Genomic DNA, 16,398 nt, shown 5'->3' with positions numbered 1-16,398 from the left:
TCAAAACAATGATAGAGCCAACACCAGATAACACAGACTTAAATAACTCATTACTGACAGTGAAGTCTCCAAGCTGCTTTAATTCCAAGTAGTCAAACAAATTTGTGTTAATTCTTCCATTCCTCCACATTAAAAATCAGAATAAGGAAAACTTAAAATGTTTTAAGACACAATCACATCTGTATTCCAGAAATTTTTCCTTTGAAGAGTTAAAGAATTAAGTAGGAATGATACTTTTTGATGCATTAAGACCAGTTAGCTGTCAATAGCTGTTTTGGAACAGTGGTTTGAGAACATGCTATTGTAACACAATTTGTCTTTTATGAAAATGTGACTTGATGCTATATGAAGTAGAATGAAAACTATTATAATAAAAATTACCTATAAAATATTAAACTTAACTGTCATACCACACTAAGAAGTAAAACATGCACCCATTTAAATACTGTTGGATTATGTTTTATACTAAGGATTTTAACACTCAAATGCAAATCAGGTTTAGAAGGTTAACCTGTATGGAGAAATTATTTTGTTAATGTTAATAGAAAACTGCATTTTCCAAAAGTGCCTCTGATCCTCATGCTAATGTAATATTTATATTGGACTTCTTTGGTAATTAGCAGGCTAAACGTCTTCTCCTCTTGCACTTTAATTTAGCTTTATACCTCCAGTTTCATTAAACATCTTGTTTCACAGCTATACTAATAGCTTTTCTCAATATTCCATTAAGCAAGGAGAAAAATATGAGGACATTTTATTCATAACTAACATCATTTACATATGAATCCTATTAATATTTGATAAATGAAGTTCAGATCACAGCCAAAACTTTATGTTTATAGCAATCAAAATGTAGCAGCCACAATTTTTTTTCTCCTCCCCCCAGTACATTACTATGAGCAGCAGAAACCTACTTATGGTCATTTCTGTCCTTTCACTGAATACAATGGTCTGCACCTAGAAACTGCAATACCTGGGTTTGAAGCAAAACTGAAAAAGTAAATGGCTTCAAATTATTGGCTAATGTATATATGATCCAAAATGGACCAAGTGATGTCTGCCTTCGATCATAAACTCTACTTTTGGCAAACTAAGGTAACTGTTAACAAGCTACATACCTCTACCTTCGTGACAACAAATAATCTCCTGACAAAAGAACTATAGTGCCCATAGTCAAAGGAACTGGTGATGGTCCATGGCTGCTACTTGAGATACTAGATTTATATTGTTATTATTTTGAAATTTTATTTTTCACCATCACTAATCTAATTTATAACTTTATTACATACGTGCTATGAAGTCTTCTGAAAAATAAACACAAGAATAGAAACAGTAAAGATACTTCCATTTGTCTTCCATTGCTGCATTTCACTCTGTATTTCACTTTCCATCACTAAGTTAAACTGAGACGGCCCCAGCATGCACCAGCAGTGTAACCATTATATTTACTTCTCCAGGTGAAATATTTATTTCAAATTCAGCTTCACAATTCATTAACAGCCTTAACCAGAAATTAATATATTGGAGAAGCTCAAATCTACAAAACTTTCTCAGGCATATATTGTTAATTTCTACTTATCTAGAAACACACATAAACAAACCTAGAGGTAAGAAGCTAAAAAGCTTAAAACAACTGTCCATAAGCTGTCAGGAGAACCAAGGTAATACAGAAGCACTCCCGGCTCACTCCTTTACTGATTTTTCTTTTCTTTTTCTCTCTTAAAGCAACGCTTATTATTCTTCTCTCTGCCCATTCTTCCTTCTCATCCTCCTTTCACACTTTTACTGTGAAAAAAGCCTTGGTGACATGGAGCCAGTGATGTTGGAGAACACATCAATTTTCATTGTATAATAAGTGTAGTTGTTTCACTGCATCACTTGTTTTATGAGCCTTACTGTTTACGTCTTTTTAAGTCTAAAATGTTGCACATACCAGCCAAAACCATCTCTCATTTCTCAAACTCAATGACACCAATCTTTCTTCACCTTCTGTCCTTTCATTTTTACCACCTCTATTCTAAATCAAGCTTAAGTGTAGTCATCACTTAAATTTACACCACAGAAAGAAGGAAGTCAGTCTCTCAGAGGACTTCTTTCTTTGTGGCTAGTTAGCTTGTGATCAAAGGCTCCTAGAAGTCCCACAAAAATTGGGTTGGATCAGTGGAAAGTATTCAGTGCTTCAAGTCTGACAGCCATAGCATTCTGGTATAATGAAAAAATCTCCATGAACTGAGCAGGAGCGCTTTTGGTTGATTCACTACAATAACCTGACTTGGAAGCTGGGTAATTTATCAGTATTAGAGCCACATTGCAGAAGCTCCAACCTGTGAATTAAAGGCTTCATCATAACATTGGTTTTGATGACATTTTTGGTAAGCTACAATGATAATCAGTGTATCAGGAATAACATTTTAGAAAATCCTCTCAGAGCCCAGGAAGATTAATGAAAACTACCAAATATACACAAAACTATACAAAAGTGAATTTCAAAATACTTCTTGAGGAATGCCATTCTTAAAAAAAAAAAGGAAGCCTTACATCAAAAGGCAATCAGTAGACTGGAGCTTTTAGCTAGTCTGAACATAAGGAGAAATGTGCAAGTACTAAGAAATTGCAGCATGTTGGTCTCAGACACAGTCCAATTTCTCTTTACAATTCCAGAGCTAAAAAGCCCCTAGAGCTGAAGAGATATGCCTGAAAGATGATGCACAGAATTGCCAGCAGGATTTTTTTCCACATGTTGCTAAATGTATGCTGCACAAAATTGTCATTAAGGGCTAGCTTATTACATCTTACAGGGCAACAAATCTCCTTGAATTAAATATTCATGAGTCTTGCTTGGAATACTGAATGCTGTGGTATTTTATAAACAACAATAGAAACTAGCCATTTCAACTATGTATTCTAGTATATAAATTATAAAATTATGAGTTTTAATCATGTTAAATTCATCATTAGCCATTGATATTAAAATAGCAAACCACATATTTCACAACCTTATTTCCAAAAGGAAACATTCATGCAACATGGGAGTTAAGTTCAACCAGCAGAACCCAACATGTGCTTTGCAGTGCTTTTACTTTGCAAGTAGTAAGCTGATGCACTCAGAGATGAAAAGCAAAGTGGGGAAAAATGTATATTAAAAAAAATCAGTATTCACTTTCTCTTTCAAGTCTCCTACAAGACTAATGCAACTTAAAACTGCATTTTCAGGAGACTGATTTGGATAACGAACAGGGAAAAATCCTCATCTAAGAAGAAAAAACATACCAAACCAAATGACAGAATGAAAGGATCCTGCCCACTCTTTGTGTGAAATTAATCCTTGTTTTTCTGACTTAGGAACAAACAAGCCAGTGTCTCTGGATAAGAACAGGTTAAGTTGAATAGGGTAGCTATTTGCTGAACACTGTAAGTAAAGGGAAAATAAATATAGGTTGTATTTTAAGAACATTACTCGAAAAAATTCCAGTTACTGTGAAATTAGTTGCCTTTCTTGGGAAGGGTTCATCCATTAAAAGCAGCAGTTCCAATGTAAATTGTTACTATTGCCTTGTAACCAAACAATAGCTACTTCCACATCAGATTTTTTTTACCCCTCCTACAGAGCATGACCACACAAACACCCATCAGACGTGCAATACAAAATCTCTGCTTTGAATACTGGGATTGAGCAACTGCCATGAAAAACCTGTTCCAACTTCCCTGCTGCTGGCAGGGAGCTTTCATTCTGTTACTGGCAGAAGGGTTAGAGTCAGACTTTTTTCTCCTTTTTCTTTCCTTAAATGTTTCTTTAATTATGCAAAATGTTTAAATGTTAATGTAGCTATCCTTCGAGCAGACAAGCAGCTGAAGGGCCAAAGAATTAGGGGAGGGGGTAAGTGACAATTACCATTTGCAAAACAAATGTCATCAGGTTTAGCTGCTATTTAACAGTTTAACATTTTAACAAGGAAGAACAGAAGAAGTAGTTAAGCACAGCTTTTCCATAAACAAAAGTACAATGTATTTAAAAAACAGAATCATATTTCTTAAGAAAGAGAACTGCAACTCATAACGCCAATCCATCAAGTGAATTGAAATGTCTGATGTGCAGTCACTGGGAAATTCTGGGAGAAAAAAGCAGACAAACCTGAGCCAGTTCAGGAGAAGCTTCTTTCAAATCTGATTTCTCTCCCATGCATCCTTTTTCTTAATGTCATAAAAAGACAACAGTCCTTTCTCTAACATCTAGAACCTAAACCACAACTGATAACGCTATAGGAAAGAGATAACTTCATTGATTCAAGCATTATCTGATAATGTTTGGAAGACAAAAATCTCTTCCAACCTGCAAGATAAAGCGAGTTTATCACTTTGATGCAAACATTACTAAAATGCTACGATAATAATGAGCATGCTAGTATGAATTCTGAGCTAATAAATTAGATCTCTGTGAAGCTCAATCCTCCTTGTGAGACAACTTCAATAGAATCCTTCAAAAGCTTTCTTAAAGCAGTGAGCGGTACAGAGACGACAATAAAGTGAACAAGCCCACCTGTATCGATCCAGCAGGTACTCCAGAAAAAATTAGACAGCCATGTGGAACTACATCTCTCTTGATACCAAGAACAGTAAGTACCATGCTCATTTTATGAGCTGTCTTGTAAAAACCTTTTATCTTGTATAGTACATTCTCAACAGAAGGAGAATATGACTTTCACAAACCAAAATAATTCAATAAGCTATTTGTTGAAATTAAATTCTGAAGTTGGGACAAAGATATGAATCTTAGCAGATGGGGAGTCAGCGGTACTGGTTTTGGAAGAAAGATGAAGAAATTCAGTTCAAGTGGAAATCAAAGACATCTTAGCTAAAATAGAGCTATAACAATGATTGCAGTGAAAGTGGAGGGAGACTATTAGGTGAAGCACCATTCTGCATTTACCAGAATACTGAAACAGGTGAATCAAAGTTTTTGCTGCCTTACAGAGGCAACGCTGAGCTTATTAGCCTTTTGAGCACATTTTCTCTTCAGTTGCACATGTGTGTTTGTGCTTTCAAAATGTGTGAAATAGGGAAAAGCTCTGAAATAAATAGGTTTCAAAAGTGGTAGCAGCTCAGGTCCTGACAACTGTTTATATCTGTTGCAAACAGACATATTACAGAATAATATGCTCCAAGAAGACATTACAAAGGATCTAAAGCTTTAGACTCCCCTTCACAAATGGAAGTAAAAGAGAAAGACCATTAAAAAACCAAAACCACTCTAGGACACTAAAACCTAATTAGAGCAGAAGAGTGGTGTACAAAGGGAACAACAGTCAGCTGTTCATTAGGAACAGAAGGAAAGCAATTTTGTCTTCGGGGTGGCATAAGAATACTTAATGGTGTTTAAGTCCCAGCATCCCTCCTCCCCAGCATCCTTTGTACAGGAAAGAATAGGTCACACAGTGGTGTTCAACAACCAGGTTTGTTCCCTAACCCCTTCTATTCCAGCACCTGGGGATCACACTCATGTGCATTTAAAGAAGTGCAATCTTGCAGAAGAGAACTGTGAGCACATGTGACTGCAGTCAGAAATGCAAAAGAGCAGTCAAAAGCTGCCTGCAGGTGACCATGACATTGCCCTAACAGTCACTAAAGAAACTCCCCTTTATGAAAAGCTGCGAAGATTTTTACATCTCAAAACCACTTCTTTCATCTTAAGAAAAAAAGTTTTTGCAATTTACCCCTAAGCCAGAAGCTGATTCTTAAACAGTGAGCTACATCATGACTTGAATTAAAAATTTACCATTATTCAAAAATTTCCCTCCAGTACAAGGCAGCTCTCAAAGTATAAAGCCATTAGCTATACAGCTAAACAAATTTTTTTTTTAAAACCAGCAGAACTCCACTTCTTTAATAGTTGTAGGCTTTTTTAAGCAACCAAGCAGAGCAGTATACCCGGTTAAAATTAAGCTGGAATATCTATTCTAGTAAAAAAATTATCAAAACAACATGCTTTCCTGAATGATCAAAATTTTAATAACTTTTTTCCCCTCCATTTTTTTTTCCTGGCCAATCACCATCAATATTCCTAAGAAATTAATTCATATATAATTGCAGTCAGACACTGCAGGGTTTCAGAAGTAATGGAATAACACCCACCAAATTTGATAGAGGACAGAACCCTACTTCTTTTGAAGGCCTAGCAAAATATGCAAGCAAATGTCATGGAAACAGAAGCTCTCTCCATAGTAACACCACTTGTGGCATTGTAGCTTACCACTCTAAGATGCTCCAAGACAAGGTATTAGCTTAAACCCAGTTTTCATTTAGCATTTGTTCCATAACATTCCATATATCTATCAGCTATAAAGATTTATTAAAAACATTAATAGCTCACAAAAATGCAGTACCAAAGCCAAAGTCAAACATAAGTATAAGGGCAAACTAATTAAGTGTGATAAAGCAAGTCTCAGTAACACTGCCTTTTGGGAAAAAAGCCAAGAGACTGATGGCACTGTAAAGAATAATTATATTACAGCTGTTTTTAACTACACTCTGACTCCATGTAACAATTGTCAGACATGCAATAGCATCTTACATAAATCACATAGAAGGAGCTACAGAGTAAGTCACAAAAAATAATAGCAATAATTTTTTTAAAAAACAAAAATATATAATTATGCCAAAGCAACCCTTGTTACCCGCTGTTATACAAAAAATTAGCATTGTACTGCTCTCCATGGTGATGGACCAGCTTCGTGCATAGCCATCAGACCCACAGGAATGATTTTTAATGAAAATTTGGCAAATTTAGTCTTGTTTGTAAACTACCTGTATGCAGGTAATGACTCTGAAAAAAAAAAAAAATCCTGATTTATTTTGTGGCAATGCTTGTTGGCCCATTTTCTGATCTGATGACCAGTGCAAACTTTCACTTCCCTGACTGTTACTAGATACAAGGCACACGGTACTACATGTCTCTTCCATCCAGAAACTGAAAAGGGTCAGTAGTGCAAGTGGATACAAAAATACATTGGCTCTGACATTTTTGCAAGCAAAATACCAGGTCTTGCAAGCATAGAAAATAGAGTTTATCCTGCAGACATTTTTAAAATGTCAACAAATAATCACAAAAATCATTTATCTGGTTGTTCTTGTTCATATGCAAATTATGAAAAGTTACACTCGTTCTTTCCTGGATCAAATATTTTAATGAAATAAAAAGTTTAAACTGAAGCCTGCAACAATGAAAAGCATCATGACTGTATTACTGTAATACTTAAGCTGTCTGAAAATAAATTTTAAAAAAACTTTACCAGTCTTTGTACATGGAAGTACTCCCACAATGCTCTCTATTTATTTTAGACAGTAGAGCTGATTCTACTCAAATAGTAGAATCTTCCAAAAGCATGCTACTGCTTTTAAAAAAAAAAAAAAAATCCTCTCAAAGTTTCCAAAATATAATATATTCAATATGGTTCACTACATCCATGTTTATCTTACAGAAAAATCTGTATTATTATATCTGATATCTTCAAGAAATATTCTGCAAATAACAAACAAACCAAAAATGTTTTTTTGTCTACTGGTCTTGGAGCCAGCTTTGTAAGAAGAGTAGGGGGAAGAAAGTCCAAAAGCCAAATACGAATTTGCTTTGTTTGATGTTAATTGATGGTAAGACTTCTGCAAAGGAATATGCTGCCTAAAAACTAGCAAATATTGATCTCTGTCAGTCTCTTCTCCAACTATACTTACATTTTTCCTCACCACCATATACATCAGACATCTTGCAGAACAGACTTAAGCAGGACACTGGAATTTTACATTTTATACTTGAAGACAAAAGAAACAGCCTTGAAACTCTTATTTTGTTAACCACATACCAAACTTCTTTTTTCATGTGTTTTGAGCTCTGAGCATGAGGAGCACTGGATCCTGTGATCAACTTGCATTTGTTAAACAGTTGTTTCCACAACTATTTAGAATTACCCTTTATTCCTCTGGTTCCTTTTTCTCATTACCAGCAGAACAAGCCATATTTTCCCTTAAAAATGGCGACATCTATTCAATGCCTGACAAGTCCCAATGATACATACTTCAATTGCTTTCATAAGTTAAAAGTTCTCTCTAGAGAATCTCATGTTACTTAAAACACATTTTGTTTCAGTGGTTGGATGAATATACAGATGCAAGATCTCCCTGGGATTTCCAGTGATCACTGTTTGGAAACAAGCAACCTACTGTTTGTCAGTTCAAACTTGTCAAAACTTTCAGATAGGATGTAACAAGTGTATTAACTGGTTTTTAATGAACAATTCAAAGCTTACAGAACATCTGCATTTTGGAAATCTGAGATCATTTCCAGATAAGACTTGCAATCATTTACCTCTTTGGGAACAAACCAGCAGATTTGTCATAGTTGTACATTCCTTTATTTCAGTGGAAAGCTTCTAAAGTAATGCAGAGAAAACCTGGATTTCATTTCAGAAACACAACTAGCAGTATTAAAAGAAAATGAGTTTTTACTTTAGGAATATCTGCACTAATTACATAGGAAACCTTCATGAGGTTTCTGATCTCTGACTTCTGTAATCAAGGCATGAAGTCCAGCACTGCCCTTCCACCTCTGTACTTATTAGACCTGTATGATACAATCAGATCTAAATTATTCACCCCACACCTCAGCGCAAGACAATGAAATTTTCTTAGAAGCAATTTATAGCTTTCATATCAAGCTCAAGACTTAAATTTTTCATCATTTTAATGGAACTTAGTTCACTATTTTTGTAATATCAAAGGCTAGGAGAGCTGACCAAAGGAACAGAAAGTACCATTGTAACTGAAACTAAAGTCCCTGTCAGTCAAAAGGAGACTGAATCACACAGTGTTCTGTTGTATTTCTTCAGTACAGAGTACTATTCCACAGGCTCCTCTGAGCCTTGCAGAGTACTGTTCTGTACAGTATCATGAACATGATTATTTTAAATGTGCAGTCACCGATATGCACAGTTACCTTCAAGGATTTACCTGATTATACATGCTAGCACCTAAGAAAAATATTCTTATAATTAAAAAATTGAGTTACCCTTTGGTGACATTTATCATGCATTTTCAAAATTGCTGTTTATAAGAATGATGATGCAGGAAACACTTCAGATTATGAAAAACAGGGTAATGTAGAATAAATAATTCTGCTTTTAAAGAAAGTGTCTTTACATGTTTTGACCATCCACATATCACAATGCAAGTGCTGATACTGAAAGTCATCCTGTTTCCTCACATCTCAGGTATATACATAATTTTTCTGAAATGCTAGGCTACTGCTTACACTAAACAGCAGGATGGAGATCTAGCAAAATATTCTCTTTATCCTGATACCACTATTTCTGTTTTACTGCTGTGCTCCTGCCTAACAGAGAATATGAACATTTTATGAAGGATCTTCATGGAAACTTTGAAAGGTTTGTTAGTTTTCTTATTCTGCCATGTACAGAAAACAGAACTGGGGAAAAAACAATCACAACAATCTAGTTCTTCCAGATAATCTGCTAAATCTTTTCAGTTTGATAGAAAGACTACAGAGGGATCATAAATGAAGCATTCTGTTTATGGATATCCATTCTGGGATTTGAAGAAAAGAGAGTGTTGACAAAATACTTTTGACTATATTGTCTAGTTTCCAAATCATTCCTGATCTATCAGGAATGGCAGCTTCTCAGTCCTGGAGAGATTGCAGTAAATTTCAGGATGAGTCAGAACACTGCCATGAAGACAAGTCATCACTTCAATAATCTATTCAAGAACCAAATCAGATGATTCAGTAAAGAGTTCTCACTGATTCAAATAAAAAACTCTTAGATTTCCCTAATCAGCTATAAAAGAGCTATTTTTTCCAAAAATGATCCACAATACATATAAATCAACATAATTTTTGGAATACAGACCTACTCTTTTAAAACAGGCATGTTTTGCAGAAGCTGAACCATTGCGTTGGTATTCTTACTGAAATCCCATTTACAGTATATTTCTAATATTTACCTATTTATTTTAGTTAGAAAGTACATGCAACCATAGTTAGAAGCATGACAACAAGTGCACTCCACAAGCTCCCTGACAACTGGCTTTGAGACAAAGAAACCATGCAAAAACCATTTTAAAACCTTTACGATTGATGATTCTACTTTATTTTCCCAACATTTAAAACAGTAGCAGGCAGAGAAAGTGTTATTTTTCTTTTCCTAAACAACACATGCAGAGATACCACCATATTAATGTCAACTGACAATCCCAAGGATGACTAGTATACATAATGTAAGAAAGATCTTTCCCACTGCCACTGGCAGGCAGAATGATTAAGTTGCGCAACAGAAGTTCAAGAACCTATTTAGATGGCATCCATAAATGGAGTTCACTGCCTGAGAAATCAGAGAATGTCAGGCAGTACAGGTCATTAGCAAGCAAATGAGACAACATACCAATTAGGACCAACACTCTCCTTAGGTAATCAGACTCAAGGCACTGACATCTATTCAGGCTGACATAATAAGAAAGTCAGGTTAAACAATTCTGGCAAATAGCAAACAAGTTTGCATTTCAATCTGAATGTACTAGAGAAACAAGAGCAGAAAGTTGAACAAAAAACTTTTGCTACACTCCAATTGTACTATATTTAGATCTAAAAATATTTCATTAAGGGAAAGAGGAAAATGTAGATATTTTCTGGGGCGTGAGTTATCTTAAGTTCTTGGAAAGTAAGTGGAAATCATAAAAATCTGCTACGTTCAAAAATCATGGTACTTATATCTAGGAGTCTAACAATTTATTTAAATAAACTATAATTAATTTAATTAGACCTTACTTACTGTTTAGGTCAGCAATTCTTAATTTTCTAGCTTTCTGATTTAAAAAAAGTAGAAAACATGTCACCCCAAGTGAGCAAAGACAAACTTGAATCGATATAAAAGTTTTACTTGTATAGTCACAGAAAACTCCTCAAAGGAAAATTGTATATTGATAATATATTTGTGTATGCTTGTAAAGCATATGAAAAAATTGTATACTTGAGATAGGAATAGCTACTAAAGAGATGAATTGCAAGGAACATTGCCATGGAAATTGAATGTAACAACTATTCATAGGCAGAAAAGGGTTGCAAAGCTCACTTCAGGAAATTGACAGCAAGCTCTCTGTTAAAGGAAAACCTACAACTGCACAAAAAGTGCACACAGATATGACAACAGCATCCCCTGACTAGTAACAGATTCAGTCAGGAACATTCCTCTAACAAAGAAATCACATTTAGCAAAGAGATACTCTTAAGGTGAAAGGTTTTAGTAATGTAGAGCAACACCAAAGACTGATGAATATTATTCTCTCCAGATCCTCCTTTCTTCTGCTGTAAACTCTAGAGAAAAAAAAATCAGGTGGTCTTAGCATCTGTGTTAACAAACTGAGGTGCTGATGTTTCCTCCCAGTAACAGGATGCATAGAAACAGTTCAAAGCTGTGCCAGGGAGTTTTAAACTGGACATCAGGATGCATTTCTGTACTTTAGAGAATGGTGAAACATTGAATAGGCTTCCTAGAGAGGTGGTCATTGCCCCAGAGCTGTCAGTGTTCAAGAGGCATTTGGTCAATGTGCTCAATACTATGCTTAAATTTTTGGTCAGCCCTGGTCAGGCAGTTGGACTAGATGATCACTTCCAGCCGAAATAGTGTGTTTCATCCTATTCTATTCCATTGCCTTCAAATCTCACATGAATCACTACAAAAATAGAAAGCTAAATCCAGAAACATATATTTGTTAGAAGCAAAAAATCTATGCTATTATAAGATTCTTCCTAAGCCTTTATATATCAGCTTTGGTATTGAGAGTATATTTGGTATATCTGAGTCTGCCTGAAGCCATTAGTTGCTATTGCATTAGAAATATGTAACTGTTGCCCCATCACTGATAAACAGGATGTCAGAGTTTCAGAAATAAGCCCACAAGTGACTAGGCCTATGATTAAAAATTTACCCATCATTTGATAAAATATATACTACGAAAGAAAAGGTTTTCCAATTATATAGTATTATTTAGGACAAACTGGCACTGCTTAAAGAAACAAATCATGGAGATATTTTATTTGGTGGTATCTTTTGGAGATATTTAATTCAGTTTTAACTTCAGTGATTTTGGATGAACTTTTACAATGACAGAAAATAACACAGCCTATTATACAATGGGAATAGCACAAGTAATTAACAGGCAACCAAGCATTTCAGATCACCACTAAGTCTGCCAAGGGAAAGGAAGGAAGTTATAGTAATAACTCATGCAATGTTATTCAGTTATCAAAACCTGCTCATTTTTCTTTCATATTAAAGGCTAAGCTTTGCATTAGTATTCAGTAGTGTTAAATAATTCAGCTCTTCTTTAAAATAACATTTATCTTAGAAGAACAGAGCTCAGCAGCTGCCCTTCGTCCCTCCCTCTAAAAATCCCAATTCCACACAACTGGACTTTATCCCTCACACAAAATAAGAGCATGGAGGAGTACCAAACAGAAATCAGCAGGAGTAAATGCAAAAATGTAACAAAGCTCAGGAGGCAAATGCAAAACAGACGCTTTTAAATTGTAATACAAGCTTTCCACAGATGCTCAAAAGATGTCCTTAGGCCTTCCTAACTGATGGTCAGTGAGTTTTCATTTAGCTGGTTGAAGTAATATAATAACTCCTACATAATTTCCTGAAGCAAAGGAAAAGTAGTAGTTTCAGTCAGCAAGAAAGCTGGTTATTAGGAGATTACTAGCATAAAAATTAGACAGTCTGAGATATCTAGCAAAGGTAGGATTTACAAGGTAGACATGAAAAGTAATTTCACTGATGAGTGGGCAGAGACCAGAGAGCCAACTCTGCCATCAGAAGAGGCCATTTCTGAGATTCTCATTAAAAGCATACAAGCTAGTAACCTGCAAGTGTTATAAAACAAATGTAAGAAGTTTGCTGTTTTGAAGCAACTTCCAAAAAAAAGACTGAAAGCTTGCAATCTTTACACAAGCATTCAGAATCTGTAAATGAGGCATATAGCTTTCACCTTCAAACTAACTCACTCATTGTCTAGGGCATGATCCCAGGGTGAGATACCTGTCCGTGAAGTTTCCTGCTGCTGTTTTACTCCTACTCAGCACTTATCTTCGGGCCCTGCTCTGCCAACCTGTTACAGGCAGAGGAATCAGAAAGCTGATCAGATGGAAGAGAGCTGATTCAGGCTTATGGGAGTTATAGTGATAGGATCTCATATGGATAGACAATAATGTAGGGAAAAGAAGTGTCAGGGAGAAGCAATGGAGAAGGGAAATCAAAAGGAATGAAGAAATGGGCTGCTGAATAGAGAGAATGCATGAAGAGAAAAAGAGTAAAGGAAAAGAGTACAAAGGGAAGAAGAGAAGCAATAGTAAGAAGACATTTGTCTCTTGCGATAGAGTTGTTAAGAGTATGAGCTGTTAATGCAGGAATTGGGTAAGAACCACACATCACATCAAGCTACCTACAAAGCATTCTTAAATCATGAACAAAACAAAAACATCCACGACTTCCACTAAAAATGCTCTTCTCATGATCTATGAAAGCTTTCAGACTGAGAAGGGAAGAAATGGGAAGGAGATGAGATGCCTCAGCCATTGGCTTTCAACTGTCACTGTAAAATGAAAGCCTTTGTATACCCTGAGCAATAACCAATATAAGTAACTCAAGTAACCAAAGAATTAGGAATAATAATGCTCAATTAGTCTGATTTTGCAAAATACAGTAATCTGCACAGGCAGAAAACAATCTCCTTACTCCTTAATGTTGTTTCTACCATCATCAGTCGCAGTGCAAAATAATTTCTGCTTCAGTACAAAGAACCTTGCTATTCATAGTAAGAGTTTAGATAGGAATACTAACAGTAGAAAACAAACCCTCTTACATCTGACTGAAACCATAGATTCAGTTGTAAAACTTTTCCTCAAACCCCTTTTCATAAAAGCATACCAATTTCTCAAAATTGGACTAACACAGATGCACTTGATGCCAAAATCTCAAATCAAAGCGAAAAGCGAGAAAACCAAGAGCTCCTACAGGCTAAAAGCATCTTCACAGATAATTTGGGATATTTTGAGTTTTATTGAAAATCAGAATTAAACCAAACTTCAAAACAACAAAATATTCTTTCTCCATCCATATCGACTCCCAGTACTAGTGCTGCCTGTAGCTAGTGGGGAATATCCATATACTCAGGTCTGGATGCCTTTGTCTAAGACAAGAAGAACACCTCTGAGTAAACCAGGGCAGAGGGGGAAGCGAAATTCAGAACAGACTTCCAAACAGTATGAACTAATAAGCTCAACATTCCTTGTATTAAATAGTTAACTTCTGCATTCTGCTTCACCTATCAAAAACATGGTAAGTGTGAGTAATTTTCCCCAAAGAAATTTCTGTCTGTACATGTTGACATTCTGTTTATCCTTCTCTGCTGCCACTCCATTCTTTGTGATTTTGCTTCAATTCCTGTCTACATTCGTGTACTCCTCAAGACACACACTGGATTTCAGGAGCTCCCAAAAGATGTTCTTGAATTTCCCTGATCTTCAAAAACTCAGCATCATTTCTGTCTATCCTTTCTTTCTGCAAGATCAATTATGTCAATAAATACAGTTCTTCATTTTCTTCTGGATATGCCATAGTTTCTTCACTTGAGACAAACAGGTTTTATAAAGGTCTCTAACTCTCACAATAACCAAAGTTCAGGGCTCTACATCCCAATCAAAAACAGGGGGTTGTTGTTTTCTCTCTGAAAAGACCTAATACATCATGCATTCAACTACAACACAAAAATTATTTCAGTTAGTATTCTCAAGGGGTCATTTATGCACTGTTAGACTGCTGATCTTGTATTGTTGCCTATTAATTTATTCCCTCTGTGTCACATAACAAAAAAAAGCCATCTCTATCAGCTTCACCCTTTTCAGTTAATCAACTTAAATGCTTCTTTTCCAAGTAACAGGTCTACAATAATATTTTTCACTCTAAATATGTTACTTATACTTTCTCAGCTAAGAAGGTCATTACACTGAGAAAACTGCATATTGCTTCATCCAGGAAAATCAGTTTAGTAACAGATGCAACAAACTTACATTCCATAAACTCAGAAACAGTATTAAAATTTGAACATTAAATTAAATAAATACATTAAAGATTAAAAACCTTTATAAGCATTTATAAAGTAAAATTGGTTTAGTTGGGTTATAAATTTTAAGTGTGCTAAATCAGAAGATGTAAGTTCTAGAAACACAAAACATATCAGACATTGATTTCCTGTAACAGTGACTAAGAGATACATCCTTCAGTAAGTTCATTTCAACTAGAAAAGGAATTTCAAATTCAACAAGGCCAAATGCAAGGTCTTACACCTGGCCAGGGCAGGGCAATTCCAAGCATAAACACAGACTGGGTGGAGAGGGGATCAAGACATTCTTCGTAGGAAGAAAGATTTGGGAGTGTTTGTGGATGAAAAGCTCAACATAATCTGGCAGTGTGCACTTGCAGCCCAGAAAGCCAATGTTACCCTGTACTGCATGACAAGAAGTCGGGGCAGCAGGGCAAGGGAGATGATTCTGCCCCTTTGGTCTCATGAAACCCCACCTGGCGTGCTGTGTCCAGCTCTGTGACCTCCAACATAAGAAAGACACAGATCTATTAGAATCTATTAGAACAAGCCCAGAAAGGGCCACTGAGATATCACAGGGCTGAAGCATCTCTCCTATAAAGACAGGCTGATGGAGGTAGGAATGTTTAACCTGGAGAAGAGAAGGCTCCAGGGAGGTCTTACAGCAGTGTTCCAATATCTAAGATGGGCCTACAAAAACAGATGGAGAGGGACTTCTGACAATGGCATGTATTGACAGGACAAGACAGAACAGCTTCAAATTGAGAGTAGGTTTAGATTAGATACCAGGAAGAAATTCTATATTATGAGGGTGGTCAGGCACTGAAACAGGTTGGCCAGAGAAATAGATGATCTCCACAGTCCCTTCCACTTCAAACCATCCTATGATTTACAAGCTAAGAAAAAAGTCAAGATGGTTGATGCTATAGCCATGATCTATGCCAATACACAATACACACTGCCGTGTATCCACTGTATCTGATTAAAGAGGGGGAGTAATAGAATAGATGAGACCATGCTAGCTTGAGAATCACTGGCATAATTTTTTTTGGTTGTCTGCAGTACTTCTGGTAACTTCTCCCCAGGCCACTCATATACCTTTACACTGGCAGACATTGCTCAAAAATTTATCATGCTCCAATTGCGGTAAAACAACATGAGCCACAAATTTTAATGAAATTTTAATGTGTGAACATCCTTGAAAAAGGAAAATAATATGAGCTCAAATCAATGGTT

The 16,398-nt window shown here is 35.8% G+C and overlaps 1 protein-coding gene across 1 annotated transcript in view; it reads right to left on the bottom strand.

Moving 5' to 3' along the window:
- RNGTT (RNA guanylyltransferase and 5'-phosphatase) overlaps positions 1-16,398 on the bottom strand; it is a 176,002-nt gene that overhangs the window by 76,067 nt on the left and 83,537 nt on the right. The window lies entirely within an intron of this gene.

This window comes from Catharus ustulatus, chromosome 3 (genome assembly GCF_009819885.2).
Source record: "Catharus ustulatus isolate bCatUst1 chromosome 3, bCatUst1.pri.v2, whole genome shotgun sequence".
In the NCBI taxonomy this organism is placed as follows: domain Eukaryota; kingdom Metazoa; phylum Chordata; class Aves; order Passeriformes; family Turdidae; genus Catharus; species Catharus ustulatus.
The sequence above is the reverse complement of the archived record's forward strand: the minus strand, read 5'-3'. Positions and strand labels throughout refer to the sequence as shown.